The sequence below is a fragment of the Rhipicephalus microplus genome, chromosome 4 (assembly GCF_043290135.1).
Source record: "Rhipicephalus microplus isolate Deutch F79 chromosome 4, USDA_Rmic, whole genome shotgun sequence".
Lineage (NCBI taxonomy): Eukaryota > Metazoa > Arthropoda > Arachnida > Ixodida > Ixodidae > Rhipicephalus > Rhipicephalus microplus.
The window spans coordinates 16,425,486-16,446,957 of NC_134703.1; the positions used below are offsets into that span (position 1 = coordinate 16,425,486).

The 21,472-nt window shown below is 45.8% G+C and overlaps 1 protein-coding gene across 3 annotated transcripts in view; it reads left to right on the forward strand.

Annotated features, from left to right (window-relative positions):
• LOC119183490 (irregular chiasm C-roughest protein) overlaps nt 1-21,472 on the forward strand; it is a 662,802-nt gene that overhangs the window by 160,486 nt on the left and 480,844 nt on the right. For all 3 annotated transcript variants that reach the window (XM_075892228.1, XM_075892231.1, XM_075892229.1), the window contains one exon: nt 7,766-7,804. The gene's annotated coding sequence lies outside the window, so the exon portion shown is untranslated. The remainder of the gene's footprint in view (nt 1-7,765; nt 7,805-21,472) is intronic.

Below are 21,472 nucleotides of genomic sequence, written 5' to 3' on the forward strand. Positions count from 1 at the left end.
CGTTAACTTCACATGTACCAAATTCAGTATTACGTGGCGTGAACAGACGTCATAGGTAAATGACATGTCCAAACATGATAATCATGACATGCGGGTTATGTAAAATAACTACATGCCACACTCATAATGTGATCGCGGCTGTTTCGCTATCTTCACATAGGCCAAATTCGGTATTACGTCACGTGAATAGATGTTGAAGGTATTTGATTGGTGCAAACGTGATAATCATGAGATGTGTGCCCTGTAAGAACATGATGCCACACTTAAGGCAACGACAATACACTGCGACGTGACCCAGTGCGCGTGCGCGCCGGCGTTCGTTTCGTCATGTCACGCCGGCGACGCCACGCCAGGCACACATCTGCCTGCCTTGTACTCGCAGGCCTTCGCCACGCTGCTCCGCTTTGACGCATGCGCGTTTGAGCACGCCTGGCATCCCTCCTTCACGAAGAAAGGCAGACGCGGTGCTGTCTGGTTAACGTAGTCACCGCGAAATGCAGCATGTCGCAATTCGCGCTGGTCACCACCGGGTCGCGTCGACGAATGCTGGTCGCACCGGTGCTCGCGTTTTGCTGGTGTAGCATCGCTGCGCCCAGGGTGTGCGCAAGTCAACGTTACGCCGGAATACAATAGGCTCTTCATGATGCGCTCGCGGCCGTCTCGCCAGCCCCCCCCCCCCCCCCCACATATACCAAGCTTGGCATTACGGGACGTGAATGGACGATGCAGGTATGTGACTGATGCAAACATGGTAATCATGACACGCGTGTGATGTAAAATTTGATTACATGCTACGCTCATAGCACGCTCGTTGCCCTTTCGCCAGCCCCACATATACCAAATTTGGTATCAAGTGACGTGAATAGATGACGAAGGTAAATGACACGTCCAAACATGATAAACGTGACATAAAAGTCATGTACGGCATAATTTACCTCCGCCTCGTAAAACTTCGCTGATTTTAAAGTGGCATATCAACCTTTCTCATTTGGGCTTCGCATATCATCGTTTCCCATTGTACGTGAGATCTGCCAATTTTTTTTTCGTTTGCTTCGCATTCACCTAATTAGTCATTAGGACGACGAGGACAATAGTTTCAATGCCTACAGATCAAGTGATTCTATACGCCAGGGGCCGATAACCTGCAACCTGACCTGTGAAGCAGAAGCTTAATATGCGTCCTCGGACACGATATGAGAACGCCCCGGGACCCTCCCCTCTAGCTTGTCACTTGCTATCTGAAGGGTGACATGGTAGTTATGACGTCAAATTGAGTCAGAAACAAAGAAAGAAAGATCGCCTTTTTGTGGACATCTTTTGTATGTCACCATTTAGCCAGATGGCGTATAGGCTTGCTTTCTCTGGTTAAGAAAGTCGGCTTGCAATGGTCAGCAATAAAAATCTTATTGAAACGTTTTTTTTTACCTAGATAGGTAACTTGCAACCTTGGTGCATGCGTGCTATAAATAAACTTGAGTTTACTACAGTATTCTACTTTATCATCAATGAACTTGTGTTCACCGCTTACAAAGACCCTCTGACCTCCCGCCATCTGCCACCACCCTCCGCCTATTTGTCAAGTAGTCCTCGTGCTGCCGGCTTCGTGCGGCTCAGCTCTCAACCTCGACAGGTTGCAGACCACTGCTATGTGCCTAATGTAATTATAAGTGTGCTCTAGCTTTTCCTATGAAAAGTTTAAAAATATGTCCACGTCATCTAAGACGATGCGATAAATTCATGGCCACTGTTGCATAGAGTGAATCCCAATATATAGTGTTTTCGCCTTGATTGCCTAATCAGTCATTTTAGTAACAAATTTTTCAAGCACTGCAGTTGGGCGAAAAATTTTATTGAGAAAGCTGCAGATTGGCTTGTAGAACATTTGATTACACAGTTTCTTATGTTATCTCTGTTATGTATGTTAAAATACAATTTATAAAATGAAATAGAACTACGTGACAAGCCCACTTGCGCGCCCATACACGCTATGGTCGCAGTGCTTCCTCAATTTGAGCTTGCTCCGCCGTGGTGGTCTAGTGGCTAAGGTACTCGGCTGCTGACCCGCAGGTCGCGGGATCGAGTCCCGGCAGCGGCTGCTGCATTTTCGATGGATGCGGGAATGTTTTAGGCCCGTGTGCTCAGATTTGAGGAGGAAGCAACAAAAGGGAGAAGGCAGGGAGGTTAACCAGAAAGACATCCGGTTGGCTAACTTACACCGGGGGATTAGGGAAGGGGACATGAATTGGGTGCACGTTAAAGAACCCCAGCTGGTCGAAATTTCCGGACCCCTCCACTATGGCGTCTCTCATAGTCATGGTGGTTTTGGGAGGTTAAACCCCACATATCTATCAAATCAATCAAATTAAGCTTTGCAAACTACCGTAGTTCTTGACCGGGTGCGCTACGTCGACAGCACAGCGACAATGGTGGTGACTTGCAATGACACGCTTTTCAAGCGGCAACACAAGCGAAAACCACTGCTTCTGCGTATCGATGGCATGATTCGCCCTGAGTGAGGAATATCGTTTCTACGCTGCACTTTATTAAGAGTGGCTATCACGACGCACCTAGCCACGCCAGCGGGCATGTCACGTGGTATTTTTAGTTTTAATCTTTCGCGGACATCTGTTGTAGGGAGGAAAACACGTGATAAATCACAGATGTAGAAAGTGACTAAATGAATGTTTTGCAAGCCACTCTACAATTTTTTTAATAATGCAACTTATGGCTAGTTTCGTTTCTTAAACAGGTAATTTATGAAACATTCTTAATTATCCTATTAGGCGGGAAACAGAAAAACTGCGTGACTTACTCTCTGCAGTATATATATATATATATATATATATATATATATATATATATATATATATATATATATATATATATATATATATATATATATATATATATATATATATATATATATATATGTATTCGCCTACAGATGGCGCATGCGTAGGGTATCACACATCAGTAGATATCGTAGGTTTAATGTCTTGATGGTGTTCATGATCGTCATAATTATATTTAGCATATTGAAATCCACACCATGTCGAAGGGCTCTCCCAGTGAACTCTACTTAATTCTATCTTGCGTGGGCTGATTCTTTTTTTTTTCTATCATCTTTAATTCCCCCGTCGCAATTCTTTAAGATGCTGAGCCGTGCCACGGGGGAAAAAAAAGGGCGTCCTTTCATGTTATTCTTGTTTCTCGAATGTCTCTCCCGCGGTTCCCGATTCTGTTTTATCCTTGCAAACTTCTTAATTTCATCATTTCATCTCACTCGACTGCATATTCCTTATTTGGTAACCATGCCATTACTTCAATCGTGACCGCTGGTCGGTCCTGCGCAATAGATGGCCGGCACAGCTTCATTTCCTTAGCTGGATGTCAACTACGTTGGCAGATTAAATTACCGAAAAAATGGTGTTACGCAATGACATCTGCGTTAGCTGCCTTTCGTTTAAGGTTAGCTGAAATGACCAAACTGGTAGATAAATGCACCGGTGCAAACTTAAAAAAGAACGTACCATAAGCATCGTTTCTGCATGTCTGACTTTGTCTTTTTTTTTAAACCTCGCTGTCATTGGCGTACGCGGGTATCTACATTAGGGTTGGAAACGGGCAAGTATGACTACAGCCGTCTCACACCCTTCTTGTTTTGGCCGAGCCGAAAGAAAAAAAATAAGGCAGCTTCATTCTAATTGTGTGAACCTTGAGATGCGAAGCTGCATAGACAACGTTCCTTGTTTTCCGCCTCTCTTTCTTGTTCTCTTCACCAGTTTTCGATGTTCATTCTGTTCATTTCCGTTTATTTTAATTTTTCATTTCTTGTTTGTTTCTTTCTTTCTCTTTTTTTTTTATTTCTCGCTTGCTTCCTTTTTGAATTTTTGCACCTTGTTTGTGTCGTCGCGTTGCGTTTCCTTATATCTAAACCCATGGTAAAAAATTCCGTAACTATGGGTTGTGTCGAGCTGACGTTTCGACAACCTTACTTGTCTTCCTTAAGGCTATAGAATAGTTCTGTTCTACCCTTGAGGAAGACAAGCCCGCTTATCGAAACGTTGGCCTCAACACAACCCCTGCTTAGGGATTTTTCATCGCAAGCTTCATTCTTCCGCTTCCTGCCATTCTTGCCTATTCATGTTAGTAATTTACTGGAATAAATCTACAGTGGATCCACAGCCACCATAGTTCTTCATAAATAAAGCGACAGAATACCCCCAAAAAGGGTGTAAGACAGGGAGACACGATCTCTTCAATGCTATTCACCGCGTGTTTACAGGAGGTTTTCAGGGCCACAGATTGATAAGAGTTAGGGATAACAGTTGACGGAGAGTATCTTAGTAGCCTGTGATTCACTGATGACATTGACCTAATGAGTAACTCAGGGGACGAATTACATCTCATGCTTACTGAACTGGACATGGAAAGCAGAAAATTAGTTCTGAAAATTATTATGCACAAAACCAAAGTAACGTGAAACAGTCTTGGCAGAAAACAGCCCTTTCCCAGAGGTGGAGAGAGGCTGGAAGTTGTAAACGAATATGTATACTTCGGACAGGTATTAAATTCGGAGCCGAACCATGAGGAATAAGGATGGAGTGAATGACATTCGGCAAGCATTCTCAAATCATAAATGGTAATCTGCCTCTAACGCCCAAGAAGAAGGTGTATAACCGCTGTATCTTGCAGGTACTTACGTATGGATCAGAAACCTGGAAGCTTACGGAGAAGGTTCAGCCCAGATTGAGAAAGACGCAGTGAGCGATGGAAAGAAAAATGATAGGTGTAACCTTAAGAGACAAGATGATAGCAGATTGGGTCAGACAACAAATTGGGGTTAAAAATATCATAGCTGAAATCAAAAAGACAAAAAAATGGACATGAACCGGCCGCGTAGCACGTTGGCGGGGTGACCGCTGCTGATTAAGGGTGACTGACTGGATTCCCAACAATCTTAGTTTCCTCTGTTTCTTCCCTCCTCCCGAAAGAGTGAGCAGGCGTTGTGCCCCTCCAGGTGGCAGTTGCCAGCTTGCTCTCTCCCTCTTTCCTCTGTGTCCGTGTGTATCTGTATATGCAAATCAAATAATAATAATAATTAATAATAATATTATTAATAAACGCACGAAAGGAAGACAAAAGGTTACGTGGGTCAATGAGATCTAAAAGTTCATAGGTATAACATAGCAGCAGGAGGGACAAGACCGGATTCATTGGCAGTTCATGGGAAAGGCCTTTGCCCTGCAGTAGGCTTAGTCAGGCTGATGATGATGATAATGATGTTGGTAGTAGCGTACGTCTTTTATCTCTAACATCAAGGTGTAAACGAACAGGACGAAGAAGATTTTTCTTTGGCTCGAGCGCGCATTCAATATACTACACTTCGTTGTGCTATTTGTGGTTTTGCCTGCGTGGCACCAAGCGACGAAGGCAGCATGTGACGGCACCTTACTATAGACAGTGTGCGGCAATGCGGCTCTCTATTGTGATCCTCGCTTAACAACTTAAGCACGGCAATACTTGCAAGAATGAAAATAAAGCTACGGCGCGCTTCTCTCCAAGGCACGCCATCGGTCCTCGGCTTCTCGGGGTAAAAGTGCAAAGTGGAGGTTTTTTCGAATACGACATCAGGGGTCCGTGGTCACCTCTAAAAGTGCTGTGTGGCGTGCAATACGTGCCTAATAGATGATTAGATGGGGTACTCTCCTCCCCCCCCCTTCACCCATGCGCACGTTTGCAGCGCTGCATCAAATCCACAAGCGTGACATTTAGCATTCCAATGCGCGTCACACTATTGATTTTCGGTTTTGGCCCACATCGCCCACTTCTGGGAATAGTCCGATCTGTCGTTGTGTCGAGGAGCAATCTATCGTTGGCTCGTCCTACGTTTAATTACGTTTCGAAGCGACTCGATGGGATGTTAGTTCGCGAAAAACCTTGCGTGGTCGAGCTGCTTGGACGGAGAGTCCACGACGCGGTCGAGGCCAAACAGGTTTACCGGCGTCCTTGCTCATCGCGCCCCGCCATCACGCACCAGGCATGCCCCAGCAGACCGCGAGGTAATTGGGCACGCGATGGGCCGGGCGCTGAATTACCGGCCCCGCACAAGTTCACACTGTTTTCTTCACTATGCGCGCGCATTCCGGTTGCTTTCTCCCAGGCCAGACCTCCGCGACGTTTTTCGGTGCCCCTGGGTGTGGTAATGGACGATTAGAAGGTGCACATCATCGCGGTAATGTCTACCGGTGCGTAACCTTCAATTGTTCACGCAGACTGTTCCAAGAATATGCAGCCGGAGCCTTCTGTCACATCGTTAAAAACAAGTCGGGGACTCTGTATGCTAATTCTGTCGGGAAATACAACTTTTAAACTGCAAATTAAACTGCTAGGAGATAGAGAAAGAGACGAGAATATACAGCAGTTTGAAGAAGCAGTGTTAAGCAAGTGAACATTAGCCATTTATATATGATGTGTCCCAACGAAAGTAAAGAATAGAAAGCATAGCGAAAGAAGGAAAAAAAGATAATAGGTATACTGCACTGCAGGGGGCTGAAACAATAGATAAGTGAATGTTTCTACCCAAAGCTTGACAAACACGCTACACAGCCTAGTTATATACATCACGAATTCTCCAAAGCAACAAACCAAACAAGATAGTCAATCATATTATGGCAGTAGTAGTAGTAGTAGTAGTAGTAGTAGTAGTAGTAGTAGTAGTAGTAGTAGTAGTAGTAGTAGTAGTAAAACAGATTCTGCGCTGATGCAGCTCCGCTACGGTGAAGCCTGATGGAGTACGTAGCACGGGCACCATGTGATTCATGTGGCTTTGCTAGTGGCGCTGTGCCCCGCACGAGTTAGTAACAGTGGCAGGAGGAGCAATCAATTGAGTGGTTGGCGAGATGGCGGCGCCTTCTATATGGCGCTGCGCCTATGTCAGCCGCATGCATGTGTACGATATGTTTTAGCAAAAGGTGATTATTGCGATCAAACTCAGGTCACTTCATTTAATTGCATTGTAGATACATTTTTCGTTTGTTATAACCTGCTTTGAGCAGTGGGAGCTTTGTTTTAGGCCTGCATTGACCACTTAATTTTGAGCGTTATCACGTCAAACGAGATCTATAGATGAACGAAGAGCCGTGTCGCTAAAGTAGTAGTAGTAGTAGTGGTAGTAGTAGTAGTAGTAGTAGTAGTAGTAGTAGTAGTAGTAGTAGTAGTGCCAATAATGCTCATAATAATGATAATATTACTTGTTGAGGTTTAACGTACCATGACGACAATGTGATTCTTCGTTTCATTATGGGTGGCTTTGTTTACTTCCTTGCACACTCGCAGATGTGTAGGTCTGTCGTTTTCTAGTTATTCGTGATGGCCTGTCACACAGACGCTATTACCACGAAGACAACGCGTTCCGGTGCTGACATGAGCTCGAAAATAAGAAATACTTGTTGCGCTACTAATCCACTAATTGCCATTGTCATAATTTTGAAAATACTCTTCGCTTTCTCGTGTAGCAGCGCGCTGCGAAAGTGACACTTTGTGATCGCAGTGCACTCGCTGCGAGTGCATTTCAGTTGGCACGAGTGACAGGGGTATTTGGCGAATGCATAAATTAACCAGTGAGTTTCTAACCCGTGATAAGAAAGATGGCTCTGGTGTGACTCATGGGCTTCTAGTTCGTACAAGTTTTCTTGTTACAATGTTGTGCTGGTGTTTCAAAAGTCTATACCTGTTTATTTCTATGTTCTTTTTCTTTTTGCAGAAGAGGAGCGCGCAGACGGAAGTGACCTGCATTTCAATGGTGAGTCCAAAAGATTTAGCGGAGCTTCATTTTTATAGAGACACATGCACTGAATCGCTTTGGCAGCAGCAGTTGCAACAAGCGAGCTGTTTTACTCACTTTGCCTTTGCAAAATATTCACACGAATCACTAAACTCGGTGTCTGCTGTCGACTTGCTAGGCTCATCTACATTACTTTCGGTACTGTCCTCGAGGAGCTCTATTCCGCGTGTATCAAGCCTAATAGAGGCCAGGTTCTGTCGCTTTTTAATGCTACTTAGTGGTTTATTAGAGTCATTTTAAATCGTTTGAACGCAGTTGTAAAAACTAGACATGCGGAGAACGGAGCAAGAAACTCAATGTGCCCCTGTCACTGCAGTCAGTGGCTCGTATTGCGAAACTAAACGAACAGTTAGTTCCGTATCGTTAAAACACTCTAATGTATATCGAGAAAATCGTGATTATAAAAATTTACTATTTGACAAAATTGTGCATAGTATTTGCCATTTTACAGGCTGCTGAACTGGCTTTATTCTAGTTTCATTGGCAATAAATAAATGATGATGATAGAAGACATTCGTCCAACTGAACTGGTTGTCTTTGTGAAAAAACTCCGTTGGTGTTATTTTATATTGCTTCTGAGTTTTATATGTTGCTAACGCAAACGCAATACGTGTCGAGTGCAAATTAATAAATTATCTTTATTAGACCATCATTACGACAGGTTAACTGTGGTTGAAAATTCTTTTAAAGGCTTTCGATACCTCATATCAAACGGTAAACTTGACCGTCGCGGGGAATGAGCGATGCGAAAAATCATAATCACGTGATGACGTTGTCGTGACGTGACAAACTTTGGCTGAGTGTCATGTGGCGTTGCCGTCCTAGCGCTCTCCTTTGGGCGGCGAACTAAACCGGACAGCTCGAAACCACAGAGTTCCCTGTCAATACACTGAAGGGAACTCTGGCGCTAGTGTCTATGGGAGCAAATGCGCAGCGCTTCGGCGAGACTGGGAATGATGGGAAGTGCGCGGATTTGTCTAATCTTCGTACTTTCGGCTCCGGTCGGCTTCACGTGGCTCGCAGCTGCTTTATTACAAAACAAAAATCACCAAATGTTCAGCAATCGTACTTCACTCTTAACCTCTTAGGCTTACCATCTGAAATTGCGTCACGATGCTCAAAGGGGTTCATTCTTGCCTGCAAACGAAACCGAAACACAGAAATAAACGAAGCCACAAGTGCGATTCGAGGCCCGCAGCTAGGTACAAAGATTATAGAAGTCCGTGTACTACCCATTATTTCTATGGTCGCGCACGATCGCAGCGCCAGACTCTCCTCTAGATAATTTTAGCTAACTCTATGCTCGTGACCTCAAGAGAAGAAAAGCAAGACCGTGTGCTCAGCACGTGAAGCCATGGCTCATGCTGCTTTCGCCTTCGAGCCATCTTGAGTGAAGGAAACCTTTGAGCTGCTGTTTCAGTTAAGTATTCATTTATATGTGGGGTTAAACTTCCCGAAACCACCATATGATTATGAAAGACATCGTAGTGGAGGACTCCGAAATTTTAGACCACCTATGGTTCTTCAACGTGCGTCCAAATTTGAACAAACGGGCCTACAGAATTTCGCCTCCATCTAAAATGCAGCAGCCGCAGCCGGGACTCGCATCCCGCGCCCTGCGGGTCAGCCACCGAATACTTTAGCCACAGGACCACCACGGCGGGACCTTCAGTTATGTGTTGTGTAAGGCAAACCACGTAACGCTTCATTCTATTTTATTTATTAAGAAAATGCAGTGGTAACTAAAGACCAGGAAGGTGGGAACAATACAATGAACAATATATGCAAACATCAAGAAAATTGTTGCAATAAACAAACTTGTGAGAATACAAAATGGGTGATACAAGTAATGTAACAAACGTAACGCTTACTTTGGATAATCGTTTTTAATTGAACTCGGTAACGTGTTGCTAGAAGTGCCGTGAATAAAAGTGTCTGAGTAAATCATATATAGTCCTTGTTGTTTACTTAAGGTTAACAGAGGGGAGAAGCACACGGGCGGGAAACGTGAATCACCTGCGACCAGAACATTTCTGAGTATATTGCTACATATCCTCTCCCCCGCCACCTAAAATAAACAAAATAAAAATAAAAAGAATGCGATCAGGCGATTCAAACGCACAAAAGCGACTTTGTTTGGGAGTGCTTGTATTCAACGTGACACACAATCTGTCTTCGATAAAGAGCTGCCTCTTGTGGCTACTCGTTATCGTGTACTGCGGTAGTGTATAGGTGAGTCGGCCTAGGCGGGCCGGTTTTAGACCGATTTCGTAAAACTAAAAGCTAAAAACAAGAGCAGGCCGGCCGGTTTCAGTTTGCCCCCGAAGATTGCGTGCGGCGGCGAGTTGCAATCTGTAAGCAGGTCGTCACTCGTTTACGACTCTGGCCAGGGTCATCGCAATCAGCGCAGCGGCATGCACACGCGGTTTCGGCGAGCTTAACGTGGGGGATAAGAAACCGCCGCCTTGGCTGCCTGTATTGGATCTTTCGTGTGGCGACGACGCAGCAGTAAAACGCAGCTGTGAATCTTCCTTCGGGTTCGTGCGTGCCGCGCACGCGCTGCTGATTTCACCACACGTATACTGTTGAAGGCTGGTGTGTCGGTGCATTCCTGCGTCTTCTTATACAGCTTCCTTGGGCGAACGTTATCTACAGCAAAATATGTGCTATGGGCGTCAAACGAAACGCGAACAGCGGGAAGCGTGGCCCAAGCATTAGCAATGCTATAGTGTGTTCCGTCCAGTCATCAGTCTCGTCACGATTGACAGGTGCGCACATCCGGTTTGGCAGCACTGTGCGATCCTTTTATAATGCAATATATTTGCTTCTATATTTGGTATGTTGATATTGGGGGCCTGCGTGGATGTGCCGAGTGCTTTAGGTCATTTAATGTTATTTTCTTTTATTTATGTTTTCTTCGTTTCACATATCAGAATTAGAACAGCAGTGAAAATGTGGTACTGTAGGGAAATTGCACAATGCTGCCAGACGTGATGAGCGGAACGCACGTATTTATGGTGATGACTGGAGGGTGCCCACTACAGCTTATTAACAAAGGAAGGAACAGGAGAAAATGAGAAGGCAGGGATGTTAACCAGTCCAGAACGACCGGTATGCTACCCTACACTGGGGAACGGGAAAAGGCAAATTGAAAGATGGAGGAAGAGAGAGGAGAGCACGCGCACTCAAAGTCGCACGTCACTGTAATCTCAACACTATTAATCTATAACCACCGGTCCAAGCCCGTTGTTTTCAAAAAGCTGAGGACTCCTTTCGTCGTCTTCACTTGCGGTGACCTCTCTGGGCGACAATCCATAATGGTTTCCGCCGTCTTCGGTCAGCGATGTATGCGAGCTACCGCGACTGCAACTGATTTTCTCGGTGCATTGTAGCGAGGATAGTCGCAGAAGATGTGCAGTAGTGTCCCCTTGCTACCACAGTTGTAACAGAAGGGGTCTCCAGCCATTTTAATACAAAATGAAAGAAGGATGACATCATTTCGGCGTAGTCCAGCAGGCGTGTGTAGAGACGCCCACTGTACTACGCCGAAATTATGCCTCTCTATATTTGACCGTTTATGACATGAGGTGTTTGGGATGTTGTGGAGTTTATTGCGCAGTATAGCTGTATTTTCAATGGAGAGGGGGATTTTCAGAGCGGCCACTCGAAGTTGGCCAGCAACGTCGGTACTTGATAGCGGTATTGTTCCAGGCATGTCGTCTTGAAACGCTGATCAAGCTGCATTGTGAGCGTGTTCATTGCCTACCACGCCGCACTGACTTGGCAGCTACTGAAATGTGACACGGTGTTCTTTTTCAAACGCAGTATGAAGCTGACACCAAACCTGAAAAACGAGCTGTTTGTATGGTCCGTGCCACAGAGATGATTGTAAAGATTGCAGAGCTCCTTTCTAATAACGTAAGGCTGACCGACGTTAAGGCTGTTCGCGGTTTACTACATGAAGTGTAGCACGAAGAGCAGCAAGTTCTGCAGTCGTCGATGACGTTCGGTGGCCTGTCTTCAAACTGAAAGTAATATCTTTCGCTGGGATGAACATTGCGCCAGACGAAAACTGCAGAGTGGTTGATCAGACAGTACAAATATGTACGTAATGGGCGTATACTTCTCGTTCAAAGGCATCAGGGATACGTGTTTCAACACTGGTGATGTGAGCTCAGATTTTTTGCTGATTACGGGTGCCATGAGGTGCACTTCTGGTCGAATGAAGCCTGACGGTGATATCGCTGTTTCATATGCCGGGCTGAAGCCTGATGGGAAGCGGGCGGCACAGTTTTAAATCGTTGCACAATACGACACCCATTGTTGGATTCGAACTTGGTACCTTCATATTGTTACCCTCCCCACTGACGGTCAGTTCATGCCATGACGGAAGCGGTGTCACTGAATTGGTGGAACGGCGGCTGTCTGTCGGTCATAAAGGACGCGAAGATCCACGTCGCCAAGGGGCTTAGTGGTGGCACCTTTCTGGAGACAAGAGCCGAGTCCGGCTGCAAGGGTGGAAGGTGCTTGAACTGGTATAGCGCATTACGGGGAAGAAGAAACGGCCGAGCAGACCGACACAAGAGGAACAAGAAGACGATATCACCGTCTTCTTCCCCGTAATACGCTATACCAGTTCAAGTACGACGAACCAACTCGCCCAATCTTCAACACTGGTGGAAGGTGCACTTGCGCTCCGCTGAATGCAAACGAAACCATCGGAAGCGGCGGCATTAATACACGGGCCAAATATAATGATGGCGTGTCAGCCCAGCGTTGAAGGTACATACCCGGGAGGTGCGTTCCCACGGCTCGTCGACGCCAGACGTCGAACGTTCCAGAAACCGGAGTGAAGGAAGTTGACCGGCGACGAGAGGTGGTGGTTCTTCGAGGAAGATCCGAGCAGGAAGCACTCCGTGCCGAGCACCTTCAACGGCAGCCAACCGGGAGTCGAGGAGAGAGACATTCCTGTGTTCTGTTTGGATTAAAAGAGTGTTTGAATGAGGGGTTAGAGGATAAAAACCAGGGGTGCAGGAACAGAAAAAAGAGAAACGAATGAACGTCTCTATCGAAATGACGTCCAAGCGGTCCTTTCCTCAAGGTGGCAGCAGATGAAAAATCTAGCTTCCTTGGTGGTAGCAGCAAATGTCGCGCAACCAGCGAGGCGAGTGGAAGAACTAAAATGGAACCTAACTCCCATGGTCTCTCTTAAGGCAGTGTTGCAAGGCGATGGTGATGGGGCCAGGAAAAATGCCGTAGCCTTGGCTCTCAACCCTTTCAATTCAATGTGCGTTTGTACTGAATGGCCCCGTGCAATCAAAATGGCTCAAGCTTTCCATAAAAAGAAACGAGAAGACCAGAGTGCCAGTCAGCCTTCAGTGTTGTTGCATAAGAAGTTTGTTTTTCTTGATTGCATTTATTTATACCTTATCGCCATAGTTAACACACAATTTTCACGTTTTAGCTTTGTTTTGAAAAGTATGCGTCGAACGGTCAGTTACTTGTATGTATTTGCTTCCTAGTGCAGTAAATTTATTAGTTGCTCTAGCGAGCGCTTGTCCTGTTGTCCTTCCTCTTCGTCTTCGTAGGTGGGTGCTTAGACCAGTAAAATTATGCATTACAAAGCAACTATAGCCTAGTAATTGATTCTATTATTCTATAAAAGCTTTTAATGGATATAAAGCTTACAGGTAAGGAGCAAAACGCTTACAAAAAACGAACTATTAACGAGGTCATTTTTTTTCTCCATTACTGCTTCAACCAATACATCAGCACATTAACACCAGGTTACTTGGGCTCGCAGAATCCTTAGATATCAGTGCATCTAAAGAAAACACCTTCTGTTTTGAATATCCACTCCATAAGTATACGCGTAGAATGCAATGTTTGTCATGAACAAACTGTCAGTAAGTCCACCTCAAAAGAATAATTTTTTGGATCACTCCATTCGCAGTTGTCGCGCGTGATTTAAAGTGAGAGATTGATCTCCGTTGCTTAATAACATAAATAACAAAAGCATTAAATATAAAACTAAACAGATAAATTTCATCATTAGGCTTACTCAAAAATTCGCACTGTTGTGTACCTGGAAATAGCCATGAGTGGTTCAGTACATTTTTCTTGTTGTTCGTAAGCTTTTCCGGGTAAATTAAATTGAGAAAACGAACAAAAAAAAACACCACCCAAGCACACACTACGTCCTAATGGTTAACCACAAAAAAGTTGAAACTTGGGGCCCCGATGTTTAGCAGCGGTTTAAACTGATGTGGCACTGAAGTCTTCAAAATCATTGGTTACATGTTCGTGCTTTTTAATGAGAGTAGACAGACGTTTGGCTTGGATTTACCACAGTGTTTATTACACATTCAGCACATGATGCATCGCATGATCCCGGCCATAGAGTAGTGTAATAAGCGGTTAAATTCGTTTGGCAATGCGTTAATCACAGTGGTTGTTTTCGAAACACAGGCGGTCACAGACATCACAGTCGAAGCCAAAGTGCCGCTGGAGAAACTCCCGCTTAAAGCGGGTGGTCGGCCGGATGAACTGGCTCCCGCAATAATCACATTGATGCCGCAACACCTCTTGTTCGGCGTAGGCATTGCGCCGTGTCGAATAAAGAGATTATGTGCCTTGTTTCCTTCTTCAAGAACCACGCATTCATTCTTCGGCGTGGCATTGTTGCAGCCGTTTGACATTGTGAGCTAGGTTGGTGGCGTCGTTTGCAGGATCCGCCCACCACCGGCTCTTGCATTCCCATCAGCGATTTAGCGTGGCTTGGAAGACTGCAGCATCGTCGGTACGTAGTTGCTACCGGCACTCGGCCTCCCGGGCCTGTTTTTGTGCCCGGACAGTCCCTTTGTCCCGGCGAATGCGGGCTCTCTCACGTCTTCACTATCGGTGTTTATCTAGATTTGTCCATGGCATACTCAAGTGACAGGATTAAGGAGAAATTGTCGCACGGCTGCACGGCGCCATGGCTGTGAAGAGACGGACGACGTCACTCACAGCGCAACGAATGGCGGGCGTGCTTGTTTGCGACGCTGAAAATGACGTATACCTGATAGGACAGCCAATCAAGACCGCTCGTCACACTGCCGCCGAATAGTTTTTCGTTTTTTCTAGTCATATACACCTGTAAAAATCAAGCTCTCGTCCCACCGGGGGACTTAAGTTACATTTCTGACTCACTCGGCTCAGCGATCATCACCTTCAACCTAGATCGCCTCAAGTCAAAAGCACCTGATTTCGTGCAGTTAATAAGCAACGAAAATCGTGTCCCAGCGTCCTTGTTTTTAAATATGAATGCCGCAACTGCCTGTAGATGATGTATCTGTAACTTAAGATATAGTCCTTGCAAGCTTGGCTTCATCCAGAGCTGTCTATCTCGAGGCGATCACAAAAGGAGTCTTTTATTACCGCACCTTTCTTGGAACACCAAGCACCGTTCTTTCTTAGTTATAGGGACCGTGCAGATAGTTCCCGCTTGTAATTGGAAGAAAGGGCAAAGAAAGACAAGCACACAATAGCTTGCTACGCGAGATAGAATTACCGTTGTGAATAAGAAAAAATATCACTAGCAAGAAACATGAGCCCACACCGGCCTGCCCGTCAAGTAAGCAGGGCCGAGTAACAAGTCGTCTAGCCCTGATCCCTGTACGTGTGTTGCTGGGCCCTCTTGGCTTAGGGCTAAGAGACAAAAAAAAAAGGTGGACACGTACCGCGCAATTGGCTGATCAATACAGCGCACGTATCTGCACCGCTAGGAGTGCAAGCAAAGCGTGTGCTGCCCCGAGGCGTGTAAAGGGTGATTCTGCTCCTTTTGCTTCTGTGGAACACAGGGATTTGCTTTCCGCTCGTCCATTCACCGCGAACGAATGCACAAACTGTACTAGCGCCTTGGGGTTCTGGCGATTGTGCCCGCCATCGGGTGATGTGGAAGCCTTCCGGTCGTTTTCGCTCGATATTTGACTGTCACGATAACGTGGTAGCAAGGCTAATAGCACCGCCGGGGACTGCTCCCGCGTGTACCGTTTGTTGAACGTGCAGCTCTGCGCCTCGCATCTGGAGACGAGCTGTATTTGCAAGACCGTAAGGTTCATTTTGGCATGCCCAGGTTGTAGTAAGGCAAATCTTCACAGCGTGACTGCAGTGGTCTGCTGCGTGACACGTCCTGTGGAAGAAACGTTCTCTGCTTTCACGCTTGCTGCCTTATTTTACAATTAGGACTACTCTCACTTGTCTGACACAAGCATTGCGGTGCTCATAGTGAAAGTCAAAGATTGCCTGCAGTAATTATTTTTTTTTGTATGAAGGAAGGAAGGAAAATAGGAGGAAAAGAATGGCAGGGAGGTTCACCAGCCTATAGGCAGCCGGTTTGCTACCCTGCGCATTGGAGGAGGTTGGGGGAGATGAAAGATAGAGAGCAGAGAGGGAAGAGAAATAAACACAGCGCATTAGGCAGCACACGCGCGCGCACTCAGTCATTGTCCAGTCTTGTCTTTCGCGTTGTGTGACATTGCTGTTACAGCCACTTGTTCAAGTCCGTGTCGCATAGGAATTTACAACAGAGCTTTTGTCGCCTTCTGTTGTAATGTCTTCTCTTGGGCACTTGACAAAATAGTGTCCACAGACATTTGGCTGTTGCCGATGCACGCAAAAACGGACGCCAGTGAATTTCTCTGGATGTTATACAACGAACAGTCGCACAGGATGTGGTGTAGCGTCTCTTCGCAACGACAGGCATCGCAGAGAGCTTTGTCGGCCATTCCTATGACGAAGGATAAAGATTTTGTAAATGCCACTCCTAGCCATAAGCGATGAAGAAGGCTGGCTTTTCTACGGTCGAGTCCAGTGGGCATGCTGAGAGACATGAAAGAGGACAGGCGGTGTTGACGATTCGTCTCGTTGCTTGGTGGGAACCATAGTGAAAACGTCACTTCATGCGCAAGTCGTGGAAGATTACTGGCTGCATTGGTCCGCGAAAGTGGTATGGCTTCTTCTCGTGTTCCTTCAAGAGCTGCCCACGCGGCAGTATGGGCATGTTCGTTCCAAATGACGCCGCAGTGACTTGACAGCCACTGAAACGTCACATGATGCCCTTTCCCATGTGAAGTGTAGGAAATGCACCTTTGTGTCTATATGGCTTTTCATCCTCATCTTGGCTAATTCTTCCTTACAGCGTATTGAAAGGTTATTCTTGAAAATACTTATTGAACTGAACACTTTTTCATTGCCATTGACAAAGAAGTGTACAAAGAAGGTGAGGTTGTTGGTGACGATGTATGAGTTAATGTTTCGATAACGCCTCAATGTCGAGATAAACAGGATTAAATTACTTTAACTGCTCCACCAATGGGCGCAAAAGGATTATCGCGGTCACGCGGGCACTTTCTACGTCAAAAGTTTTTATGAAACACGCGTACTAGGGACGTACTTGAATAAATGTGGCAGCACTAACAACTCTGCCCCATCGAAAGGGCGTGGGCTAGCATCATCATCATCATCATCATGATCATCATCATCTGCAGCAGCAGCAGCCTGACTACGTCCATTGCAGGACAAAGGCCTCTCCCATGTTCTGCCAGTTAACCCGGTCCTGTGCTTGCTGCTGACAATTTATACCCGCAAACTTCTTAATCTCATCTGCCCACCTAACCTTCTGTCTCCCCATACCCGCTTGCCTTTTCTGGGAGTCCGGTTAGTTACCCTTAATAACCAGCGGTTATCCTGTCTACGCGCTACATGCCCGGCCCATGTCCATTTCGTCTTCTTGATTTCAACTATGATATCCTTAATCACCGTTTATTCCCTAATCCACTCTGCTCTTTTCTTGTCTCTTAAGGTTACACCTACCATTTTTCTTTTCATTGCGCGCTGCGTAGTCCTCAAATTAAGCTGACCCCTCTTTGTAAGCCTCCATGTTTCTGCTCCGTAGCTAAGTACCGGCAAGATAGAGCTGTTATATACCTTCCTCTTGAGGGATAGTGGCAATCTACCTGTCATAATTTGAGAGTGCTTGCCAAATGTGCTCCACCCCATTCGTATTCTTCTAGTTACTTCTATCTCATGGTTCGGCTCCGCGGTTATTATTTGCCCTAAGTAGACATAGTCTTTTACAACTTGAAGTGCACTATTACCTATCCCGAAGCACTGCTCTTTTCCGAGGTTGTTGTACATTACTTTCGTTTTTTTTTGCAGATTAATTTTAAGACCCACCTTACTGCTCTCCTTGTCTAACTCCGTAATCATGAGTTACAATTCGTCCCCTGAGTTACTCAGCAATGCAATGTCATCGGCGAAGCGCAGGTTACTAAGGTACTCTCCATTAACTCTTACCCCTAACTGTTCCCAGTCTAGGCTTCTGAAAACCTCCCGTAAACACGTGGTAAATAGCATTGGGTAGATTGTGTCGCCCTGCCTTACACCCTTCTTGATTGGTATTCTGTTGCTTTCTTTATGAAGCACTATGGTAGCAGTTGATCCCCTGTAGATTTCTCCCAGGATGTTTATATATACTTCATCAACACCCTGATTCCGCAGTGTCTGCATGAACATGCGGGCTAGCATGTGAGTACAAGTCATGATTTATTTTTGTCCGTTGCTGTGGAAAGCCATATTTGGTGGTGAACTGCAGGTTGGGTTGAACGCATGACGAAGAAAGCGTTCGAGCAGCCGCATCGATATGTCCATTGTATCACTCTCCATCAGTTGTGACGTAACCAATCTCGCAGCCCCTACGCTTGCGGCACCGGCAGCTGATAACGGGAGTCGAGATTACGTATACATACGCTTGCACAAAAAGTTGGTGCTATAGTGCAGACGATATAGTCTACACATATGATGTGAAGTCACTCGCGCAGGCATATGTGTTTGTGAGGCGGGGCAGGGCAGGACTCGTGGGGCACGTGCATCGTCCATCTGAGAACAGTCGCGCTCATAGGCGGGCGCAGGGTTGCGCATTAGTGGGAGCAAAGTTGATTGATATGGAGGGTTTAACGTCCCAAAACCACCATATGATTATGAGAGACGCCGTAGTTGAGGACTCCGGAAATTTTAACCACCTGGGGTTCTCTAACGTGAACCCAAATCTGAGCACACGGGCCTACAACATTTCCGCCTCCATCGGAAATGCAGCCGCCACAGCCGGGATTCGAACCCGCAACCAGCGGGTCAGCAGCCGAGTACCTTAGCCACTAGACCACCGCGGTGGGGCAGTGGGAGCAAAGTTCCACCGCAGCACCATTCCCCCACGCACCCCCCCGGATGATGGTCGAATGCGACATACACGTTTGACCACAGATGGCAAAATGAATTGAAATGAAGCGATGGCTCGCAATGGATTGCATTTGGTTTCTGACTTTCCAGCATGAACGAGAGGAAACGAAGATATGGTAAAATGCAACCCCTGAGGTTCTTGACGGCCATTATACCGCCGAAAGCCTAAGTAGCCATAACCATGCACTTAGAAAGACAGACAGGACATATTCGACAAACAGTACGAGACAAAATTTGCGTCTTTCGTTAACGTGTGTGTGGGGGGGAGAGGGGGCAGCCAGCTGTCTCCTTGACCCTTGCGCACACGCCTATATGGCTGTACCATATAGCTAAAGAATCCCATTAGCACAACTGAAACAAACCTAAATGAAATGATAAAAAAAGACTGTTACATGAGAGCCTTCGAACGCGTACTCCGCATCTTACAATGATGCGCAAGCCGAGACGTACCGGGCTATCAGATCGGGTTCAAGAACCCTTCCTTAGCTCTATCCATTCAGACCAAGTTCTTCCCTTTGAAAGCGCCCAGAAACGCCGCAGTAATACGAAGCGGATAGCTTCAAAGTGGCCTGCAGAGTCAGCGAGCTTTTCGGAAACGGGTGGACGAGCTTTCTCTATCCGTATCTATTTTTTTCCCGTTTATCCCGGGAATCTTTGCGAGCCGCTATTGTAGTTGTTCAGTCGCATCGCGGTCACGAAAGGGCTGCCCGAGCCAACTTGTGCAGCCCACATACGGCCCCGCATTCGCTCGAGCAGGCTGCAGCGAAGCGGGTGGTGCGCCATAGAAAGGATTCGCAAAACGTGTGTCAGTTGCGTGCACATTTTGTTGCACTCGCAGCATGTTGCGCCGCCGTGTAGCACGGTTCGACGAACGCGCAATGGAGATGAGAAAGCCACGCGAGCGCATCTCACTGTGTTATACTAGACGGGACGCTTTTGCAGAGAGTGCAGGGAGAGCCTCTCGATGGGCTTGCCAAGCCTCCGACCTCGGAAATAAATTATGCCTCCCCCCCCCCCAAATAAAACAAAACAAAAAAGCATTTTTCTCTCTCCATCTCTCGTAACACTGCGCTTTGTTCAACTCGCGCTATTTTGAGAACTGCCCGCGAACACGCTTTTTCCGGGTGATATCTTGTGGATTGAATATGTGAACGAGTGAGAGAGAAATTTGTGGACGCGAACAGGGCTGTAGAACAAGTTTTTTTACGAACAAAGAAGCGTTTGTTCGGTTGACGCAAGCACAAAAGTTTTAAAATCACTCTCCTCCACCTCCTCCCCCCTTTTCTCGCCCGAAGCGATTCACCATTGTTGGCCTTTCGCTCCTAGGCACTTTTGAAAGCTTGTGGTGATCAGTATTAGGATAGCACAACGAAATTCTTGACCGACTAGAATACACGAACTGACGTGGATGTATGGGTGATTCTGCGCGCCATGAGATGTTTATTAATAGCATGTGAGGAAACATTGATTAACCGTTTAGTTTCGCAGTTGTCTCAAGAACGCGTGCTGGTCACAATAAACTGTTATCGTACGTGGTACTTGTGTGGCTCACCCCTCCAACGATAATGTCATTGTGTTATGCCAAAAAAAAGTGGAAGTGGAGGGTTGGTTGAGCTTCCAATTTTGTGGTAATAAGGCACGTCGCAGTTAGTTTTTATGTTTTTGGTACGGAAATCTCACAGTGTCGTCTCTACCCACGTTTTATTTTTGCGTGTTTTCTCCCTTAGCAAGCATCCTGTCATCGTAAGAGTGGAGTTTTCAGCATTGTATATATATATATATATATATATATATATATATATATATATATATATATATATATATATATATATATATATATATATATATATATATATATATATATATATATATATATATATATATATTGTTTCGCTGTTTGGTGTTCATTTAACGTAAGCTGACATCGCACGACGCACGGGCCTTAACGACATCGCCGCCACCTAAATGTGACCGCTGCAGCCGGGGTCGAACCCGCGACCTTCAGGCCAGCAGCAGAGCCCCTTAGTTCCTGATCCACCGTGGCAGACAGTCTATTGCAAAACATAGCGTGCTTTTAGGACGTAAAGATCAAAAATGTTTTAGTCACATCTTGAACGTGTACTTATTTCAGAGTATCCGAGCATTTTCTTTCCTTTTTTATTATTTTTTTTCACCGCCATCGAATTGAGGTGTAGTGGGTGGGAGTCGCATTCGCGTCTTGGAGCTGAGCAGTGCTACAGGTGGACCAATAAGCTCTAACATGCGATTGTCACGATAGGTTATTGATGATTGCACAAACTTGAGTGCTTTTTTTTTTCTTTTTTGTAGTGCACTGAAGGAAACAAGTAA